Here is a 9337-nt window from a genome sequence, read left to right as displayed (position 1 = left end):
AATTTACGGCATGGTAAATTGTCATCATCTACATGTGCAGGCACTTACTGCACAGTAAATTAGTCTACTGTGTGGTTAGTTTACTACCTGAAAATTCAGGTAGTAAATTAACCATGCAGTCGTTACAGCACAGTAGAGCATGTGTGGATGCTGACTAGAAGCAAATTTGCTCCTGGTCAGCGCCACCACTAGGGGCCACCCTCAGGCTTGCCCCACAGGCACTGGGCTCAAGAGTTTCTACAGCTCTGGGGCTGGGATGACTCTTTGCCTGCCCCCGCCTGGCCTTTAAAACCCTGCCATGTCCCCAGGGTCTGTGCCACCTGCTGCCTGCCTCTGGCCATCAGGTATTTCTGCAGTGGTCCCATGGCAGCTGCAGCAGCCTTGAGGACCCTGGTGGTAGCCCCCAGGGCTAGCTCCACCATCTGCCTGCCTGCCACACACCATGCCCCTGTGCTGCAGACACCTGCCATGGCCTGGCAACACCCAGAATCTTGACCACAGTCCCCAAAGGCTGTCAAGGGAGCCACACTGGCATCTTCCTCGACACCACACACTGTGTCCTGGGGCCCTAACTGGTTTCAGGAAGAGACCTCAGACGTTGTGGCACTGTGAGGTGATGCTGAGGTCCAGAGCCTGTTTGCCTGGGGCAGGTACTCCAATGTTCACATCTATGAGGCCATGGCAGTGCTACATAAAGGTCAAGCTCCTGCAGGTACAGTGGGTCTACACCACCAACCACAAGTGCTGGTCAGGGGCTACTCACAGGACCATGCCCTTTATGTGGCAGCTGGACCACATCCTTGCTCCCTGGGACTCTGGATGGAGCTACACCATGTTCTCTAGCATGGGTGGCCTGCCAGAGCCTCTGCTGCAGCCTGGAAGCTGCAATGAGTCATCAGCAGGGGAGGGCCCCTCAGGGCACCAGGAGCAGGTCTTGGTGAGCAGGCACCCTTGGCCTCATCCAGCAGCTCTGGGAGCCTGGGCCAGTGGCTGCCATACCAGCTCTGGGTGCAAAGCCCCACCCAGAATGACAGCCTGGGGATGGCACGACCCACTGTGATGAGCTCCAGCTCCTCCCCAGAGGAGCCACTGCATCTCTGTATTCCACTCGGCCAGGAGCCCCTTGCCTCCTATCCCCAGCCAACATGGGTCTGGCACTACAGGAGCTGATTGCCTGGCCTGGAAGAGGAGAAGGCAGGGAGCAGGTCTGGAGCAGCCTTGGCAGTTGCTACCAGGAGCCAGCCCTGGCCCAGCCTGGGAAGGGGGCAGGGAAGGCAAGCTGTCTGCGCCAAGTACTAAGCAGGCTGTCTGCCCCTGTGGAGGGAGCAAGGGTGGAGGGCTCAGCCAGCAGCTGCCTGTGGCAGAGCCTGTCTGGCTGACTTACCATGGTCCCTGGGCACCTGTGTGCACACAACCCTTGATCTGAAGCCGGGCAGTGCACAGCCCTCTGGTATAATGCGTGTTATCTCTGAAATGCTGCAAACTCTCACAAAGAGCCGCATTCTACTGGCTTTGCAGGGTCAGCAGCTGCACATGGGGGAGAGGCACCAGCTGCTGCCAGGGATGTGCCCTCAGGGTCATTGCCACTCTCAGCCAGGATACTCCATACATGCCACCACCAGCAGCAGTGCACACAAGACCAGACCCTTCTATTGAATCAGATGGTCACTGTGGTGGAGAAACAGCTGGTTGATTTGTGGGCTGGCATGCAAAGGAAGTCATACATGAGTAAGAGAGGGCTATGTGCGTGCAACAGAGGGCTGCTCTTGAATGGGACAAGGACCAGGAAGACAGGGCATTCCAGGAGAGGCTCTTGGCCCTTCAGGAGAGGCACATTGCTACCTTGAGAGGATGCTGGAGGCTCAAGAGTGGCAAGCTGCTGTAGTGACCAGAGCAGTGGAGGCTATAGAGGAGGACTGGTGGGGTGCTGAACACAATCCTGGCCCTGTTGGTTTTCTTCATGCTACCCACTGCCCATCCCCAGGCCTTGGCCCTAGTCCCCCTGCCCCCTGGCAGCTGCCCTCTGCTCAGCAGCAAGTTCCTGAGTGGACTTCAGCTGATGTACAGTGCTACCTGCAGTGGCCAGGTCCCCTTGAGCCAGCACCTGACCTGGGTCCCCCAGCTGGGGCCCTCCTGCTGCTCACCCAGGCTCCATGTGGCTCCTGCACAAGACCAGCCCAGAGCAGGTTCAGCACCACTTGTGGGCTCTTCTGGCTCTAGCCCCATGCAGGAGGAGCAGGAGCCAGCTGTGAAGGCAGAACAGTGGCCATTTAGCCCCCAGGTGAGTCCTCCACCCACTGGCTTCACTGTGGGGTCTGCACCTATGGTGGTGCATTCAGAGGTAGGAAGCTGGGTGCCTGTCCCCGGGATCTGTCCCATAGGTGCCTCCATTCTGCTGTCCCCCACCCTGGGAGGGCATACAAAGCACAATGTGCATAATTTGAATGGGGAAGAGGATGCTTTATTGGTGCTGGGGGATGGGCTTGGTGCTGGGGTCTGTATTTGGGGAAGGAGGGTAGGATGGGGTCTGTGTTTGTGGAGGGAAATAAAGACTGTGTCTGAAAAGTGTCCTCAGTGAGCATGGTGCTGTGGGTGCCTGGTGGGCCTGAGTTCTGTGGCCGGCCAGCCGGTGGCCTAGAGAGGGAGGTACAGGAGGAGGTGGTTGGCCAGCACCTCTCATACAGTGTCCTGGCCCCTGCTGCTGGATGTGTGACTTGCCTGCAGCACTGATGTTGGCCTGGGGTAGGGCACAGGGAAGGGTGAGGTGTATCACTGTTACTGCCACCGCAGCTGTCACTCCTGGTGCCAGGTGTCCTCTGTCCACTTCACCTCCTCAATACACACCTCACAGAACATCTCCCCCCTGGGCCTTGCTGATCTTATGCAGTACACAGGCTGCAAGAATGACCCGGGGGATGTTGGCTTCCATGACCTTGAGGTGGGCAGTGAGGGTGCACCAGTGTCCCTTCAGATAGCCAAAGGTGCACTCCACCAGCATGTGGGTCCAGCCCAGGCACCTGTTAAAATGTGCCTGGTGGGGGTCAAGCTGGCCAGTGTCGGGCTACATGAGCCAGAGCAGGAGCCGGTAGGCAGGGTCACTGATAAGGAGGAGTGGGCTCATCACTTTGTGCCAGCTGGAGGTCTGGTACACCTGGCACAAAGTGCTTGCTCCACAAGGGCTGACAGGCTGGAGTTCTGGAAGATGTGGGCATCATGATGTTGATGAAAGTGCCTGGTAGTTCATGATAGTCTGTAGCATGGCCAAATGAAAGCCCTGCTGGCTGTCATAGGGGTGGTCACCATGGAGCAGGCAGGTGACAGGGATGTGGGTCCCATCCAGGGCCCCGATGCGCTGGGGGAAGCCCAGGGTGCAGAACCCTACCATCACCTCCAGGGGGTTGTGGACCAAGAGCATAGTGTGCCTCAGCACATCTTGGAGGGCACTACAGGCCTCCAGAGCAGCCTCCTCAGTGGTTGCCTTGTCCACCTTGAAGAAGTGGCTGATGTGGTGCAGGCTGGTGATGATCAGCCAGGTCTTTGCAGGGAGGGGCAGCTGCATAGTGGTGGACTCCAGGTATGGGTAGAGCTGCTTGAGGAGCTCCTGGAATGTGGTCCAAATCATCTGGAATGAATCTAGCCACTGCTCTTCATCCCAGGTAAACTGGATGATGTGGAGCCACCAGTCCTGGCTGGCAGGGCAGGCCCACAGGTGATGGGGCTGGGGCCTCAGGAACTCATGGACAGCACCCATGGTGGCAGCAAACAGAACCCCGGGGTGTGGGTTGTCACTGCTGGGGCCTGGTGGTGGAGCAGCCTTGGCACCATGGGCACAGGCTCTGCAGATTGCACTGTAGAGGGCTGGGCAGCATGCTGCAGACCTCTTCAGGCCAAAAAAGCAGATAGCCATGGCAGTGCATAGGGTACCTTTTAAAGCGTTCCCTGGCACCGAGGCAGCTGTGGCCAGAGCCTCCAGCTCCCCCAACTACTGCAGGGGAGTGAAGCAGGGCCAGATGAGGCCTGGAGCAGGCTAATTCCATAAGCAGCAAATCTGGTCTGAAATGGCTGCATGTGTAGATGCCTGCCCAGAGCTGGTTTACTGTGCAGTAAATTACCATGCAGTAAGCCCAAATAGCATTAATTTTAGTGTAGATGTGCCCCATGTGGAAAATAATAACTGGGATATGAAACAGTGCAAAAGAAGTCTCTAATAATTGAATGTCACTTCACTGAGGTGAACTGGGAGTAAAGTAAATTATGTGGTCAGATGTTCATGTGCCAAGCCCTTGTAGAAGTCGTGTCTAATAGTGGAGATCCTTCCCTTATCCCCACCATAGCAGTGACCATGGGAAAAGACCTTATAAACAGGAAACCTTATATAGCCTACCTTTGGGATATAGGAGAAAAAAATGGTTACCTCATGAAGATAATATTTCCCACTCATCTGGCCTAATGCAGTTAGGGTCACAGTTAAGGGTTCTGGCCATTTTAGGGAACAAGAGAACATGATACTTTTGATTAGAATTAGAACTGGGTGGGATGAAGAAATTCAAATTCCAAATTGCCCCAAGGATTCAGAAATTCTTTAGAATGCAGAATTCATATATCATCATCCTGATTTGGCCAAGGGTTTTTTCCTTATTCATGTTTGTATGGTCTTAACATCCAAAATGGAAAGCAGCATGCGGTGATTTGTCCAATTAGAATGTTTTTTTATGAATCTCATTTTATCCTTGTGTCTTAACATGACCTAATTTCTTTAGCAGATGCATTGTAAACATTTGGGATCCATGAGTAAGTCTTGCTTTAAAATGTTTTTCTTACAGTTTCTCACTAGAAAACAAATACAGTAAAAGCTCTGTTATCTGGCAGCCCCCAGGAATGGGAGATGCCAGATAACAAAATATGCCGGTTAACTGAGCGGTCCCAGCCACTGCTTCTCCCACAGCATCCGGGGTGTCTCTCCACCCTTCCCGTGGCATCGCTGTCCCTCCCAATGCATCAGTGCCTGCCCTGCAGGCTCTGTGGGCCCTGTGGGACAGGGAGGTGGGTCCCGCACAGCCCCATGCAGCCTGTTATGCCCCCGGGCCATGGGGGCTTGGCAGCACAGGCTGTTTTGCTCCCAGCTGTTGGGGCTTGGAGAACCTGGAAGTGCCGCAGTGGGCACTTCTGGTTTCACTTTATCTTACAAGCCAGCATGCCGGTTAGTACAGCATGCTGGCTTGTAAGATTCCAGATAGCACAGCTTTTAGTGTACACCACTTTCTCTTCAGAACAAACTACAGATAAAGCAGGTGTAAGCATGCTTGTCCTAGGGATGTCATGCTTGCTTGCTTGGTTCTCCACTTCAGAATCTCCCTTTGATACACACCTGCCACATCTTCAATGACTGGAAAAGAGAAGAGAAAGAAGGCGAGATATACATCAGAAGCAGTTGTAGGACTCAAGGGCAAGACTTTTCTTCATAGGGCTCCATCTCCCCTACCCCTTGCCTTTACTGCATCTGCCTGCACTTAGGCCAGCGATCTCTTTTGATATTTCATCCCCACACTAACACTGGGTAATGTCAGGCTGTAGACTGGCTGTTCCTACCATGCACTTGCAGGAGCCAGCAACTCAACCCTTGGCAGCACATCCAGCTATTTAATCAATTTATGATTAATATGTTAACAAGTCTCTTGCCATCGGTTCACCAAATTAGTTGGTTCTTATTTTATACTTTACCCATGAAGGTGTTAAGTCCTTTGACCAGAAGAACAACAAAAGAAGAAATAAAACAAAAATTCCCCAGAGCGGACTCCCTATAGGAGGGCTTATCCTCTCCCTGCTCACTGTCACCGCTAGGACCTGTAAGTCAGCCTCTTCTCATTCTCCACTTCTCGTTGTCTGATTCAACATTCTGTTCACTGTGCCAACTCTTTTCTCTGTTTCTCTTGTTGCAGGACCAATATCTGGGACCCATATTGCAGCCGACTCTGCTCTGTGCCTCTGCACAGATTGCACTGCTTCCTCCCAAGAGGAGTCATGCATTCCCCTCTCCAGAGGAATCTATTTGTGTTCCAGTAGCCCCTTTTGACTTTTGGTGAAACTCCTGGCTGCCAATCAGGGCCTGTTCCACTGGCATGTGGCTGCCTGCCTCCCAAGCCAGCTGCTTCAGGCTCTGTCAATCTCTGAGTAGCAGATCATGTGTCTCCAGGGTCGGTGCCTCAATCCTAGGACCCGGATGTAAGTTCCTTAGCAAGCTCTGTTCCAGTTGGTCAGCTCGGACTGTAATAGGGCCTGGGATGGGTGCCCTGTTATAGAAGGACTCTAATGAGACCAGTCTTCAACCAGCCTGGGTGATGCTACTGTGGAAATGAGTCAGTTTGCCTTCAGCAGCTCACTGCCACTGGCTAAAATGCTCCAAAACACATCAAAGTACCTGCCACTCACCATGAGTCCCTGACAGATTTGTTTATTGGTTTGTATTGACAATTTTGTCTTTCAGTTCTGTTGGCATTATGCTCCTGTAACTTTGCAGAACAGAATGATAAGTCTGGTACATAGCAAGGTTATTTACAGAGTATCTTATATGGAAAAAGACAGAGATTCCAAGAAATGTGGTACCCATTATGCAGCCCTGGTATCCCATTATAATTTATAAGCAAGTATGGAGGAGTAGGAAACAAACAACACAGTGCAGCAATAAAATTCTTGTAAAGTACCGAGAAGAGATGTTATCATAGCTTGTCCAAAGTCTACAAAGTAGTTAATGACAAGCTTCTGCTCCTGCACTGGAGAATTATTTGGTTCTCATTTACATTCACACAAAGGGCAGAGAAAAAATCCTAATAAAAAAGAGAGAATTAAGTCATTATGTAATGGATGATCTAATGAATAGAACTGTGTTCATTTTGCTAGTAGACACTTCATCCTATTATCTTTTGGTATTTACATCATAATATTCCCCGGTATCTGAAGTGGAATATTTTCCCTTCTTCAGAGAGGGGAATTAACATGTAGGATTCCATCCATGAGGCTTCCTACTTCCTGAGGGCTGATGTCAGCCATGCAGTCAGGGCAGTGTGTTTCAGCATACTCTTTGACATCAGAGGCCAACAGTTCCTGTTGTCTTTAGCATGCCCTCAAAGTGGAGTGATGATGACAACAATTTACTAGCTTATGGGCAAATTATTTTCCCAGACCCTGTTTGTACAGATATCTGTACATTTGAAAAGAGCAGACTACCGACATTGAGATCTGCTGTGAGGAGCTGTAAGGAGCTGAGTTCTAAGGGGCAAGTTAATGTTATTTATTTGTAGTATAATTGTTGAGAGGCCCTACATATGTAGGCACAGGTACTGAGAGGATGTCGTTGCTCTGAAAAATGTACCGTGGAACAGATAGCACAGGCAAAAAGTGAGAAGGGAAACAAGGGTCACAGCAGGCTTATGGCAAAGCCAGGAACAGAGCCCAGGTTTCCTGGCATACCTTCAGGGCTATCCCAGGGGGGTGGGGCGAATTGGGGTGACTGCCCTGAGCCCCGCAGTTTGGGTGGCCCTGTGGAGCTGAGTCGGTTGCAGCTGGTTTGCCCCAGGCCCCGCACCCTGCCATGGTCATCCCTGCATACCCTATCCACTAGGGCTGTGCGAAGCTTAGGTTGCTGCTTTGATTCAGCAGAAATTCAGACCAATTTGGCAGCTGAATCTCTGAATCCAAATTGAATCAGGAGACCCATTAATCTCTCTGAATCCAGTTGGAAGCCTCCGATTCGATTCAGAGAGATTCAGAGAGATTCAATGATTCAGACATAGACACAGCTTTATATGTTTTTTCTACATACCTCAAGGTACCAGGCAGCTCATGAATGCTGAGATGGTGGGGCAGATGGAGCATCCCATGGGAGCACCGGGGGGGAGGGGAGAGGTCCCCAGTGCGCTTGGCAGTAGACCCAGAAGCACTTCTGGTCTCCTTCCGGGTCTGCTGCAGACCATGCGGGGGACCTCCCCCCGGCTCAGTGGCTCGTGCCTCCTGGGTCTGGGAGGGCAGCCGGGGTTCCCTGTGGCTGATCACTGAGCCAGGGGTGGCAAGTGGGGGAGAGGCCCATGCTCCTGTGGGACACTCCATCTACCCCACCATCTCAGCATTCATGAGCCACACCTGGTACCTCGAGGTATGTAGAAAAAACATTTCAAGCTGCGTCGATGGCCGAATCACTGATTCTCCAAATCAGAATCAAATCTTCAGATTTGGCTGAATTGAATCGGGTCAGTGATCTAAATCAACTAATCAAATCAATGACCCCCAGATCAGGCTCAATCCGAATCCAAATTGAATACGGCCTGCTTTGCACACCCCTACTATCCACCACACCACTCCCTCCAGGTTCTCATGGTTTGTGTAAGGACTGCATTAAATGAGGTTTGCAAGGTTCTTTGTGTAGGTATGATATCTTTTATTAAACCAACTAACTAGTTGGAAAAATGGTCTTTGCAAGCTTTCAGGCACAAGCACCCTTCTTCAGAAAAGACAGGAGGAGCCGTTCACAGGGCAGGGAGAGAGGAGGGGATTCCCTTCTGCTGCCAAAAAAGCCTGGAAAGGCCAGGCTCTGTAAAGGGGTTTTCAGGAGTCTGGCGTATGTTCATACCATGAGAGATGGGCAGATGCTATGATCCTAAAGAGGCAAGGGCCAGCCAGCACTGCTTTCGTCAACCTACGGGCTGCTTGGCAGGGACAATTGAGGGGCTATGAAGTGAACAGCCTGAAGTGGAGAGCCTGCTCAGAAGTACAAGCCAGGTATAGGTGGCAGAGGACATCTAGTTAAAGGGATAGCTGGAAGAGGGATTAGTGGGACCAACCCAAAGAAGAGGGAGAGGGAGAGTCCCAGAGGAGAACATATGCCTGGAACTTCTCAGGTGGGGTAAAGACAGGCTGTAGAGGTTAGAGGAGCCCTGTGAAGAGACCCATGTTACGACCCAGACGTGTATTAGGGTTACCACCCAAGCTGTTTTCCTTCTACTTCTATTTTCCGTCAAGGCGTAGCAGGTGAGTGCAGAAGGATGACATGACTACCATCCAGAGAATGACCGTAACACCAGGGGTAGTAGCACGATTTTCACACCCTGGCAACTGGAAGCTGCTACACCCTGCCTGCCCTGCAGTGCTCCTTCGTTGGGCTTTTCCCTTAAAACCCACCAACTAATTGTACTCCACCTAACTTTTCTCCCATGAGGGTGGGAGTAAGATGCCTACATATACACCCCCCTCTTCAACATACTCTATTGTGACTCACTTCCACCCTTGTGTGAAGAGGGCAAGCAGTGCCCTGTGCCCTGTGAGCACACAGCTTCTGGGCAGCGCT

General features: G+C 51.8%; 1 long non-coding RNA gene across 1 annotated transcript in view; it reads right to left on the bottom strand.

Annotated features, from left to right (window-relative positions):
- Positions 1-4483: 4483 nt before the first annotated feature.
- The window catches only part of LOC149871026 (uncharacterized), a 33284-nt gene continuing 28430 nt past the window's right edge, over positions 4484-9337 (bottom strand). The window contains exon 3 of the long non-coding RNA XR_016440513.1: positions 4484-5386. This is a non-coding gene — a long non-coding RNA (uncharacterized LOC149871026). The remainder of the gene's footprint in view (positions 5387-9337) is intronic.

Source organism: Crocodylus siamensis, chromosome 2 (assembly GCF_052110815.1).
Source record: "Crocodylus siamensis isolate JL-2025a chromosome 2, ASM5211081v1, whole genome shotgun sequence".
In the NCBI taxonomy this organism is placed as follows: Eukaryota; Metazoa; Chordata; order Crocodylia; family Crocodylidae; genus Crocodylus; species Crocodylus siamensis.
The sequence above is the reverse complement of the archived record's forward strand: the minus strand, read 5'-3'. Positions and strand labels throughout refer to the sequence as shown.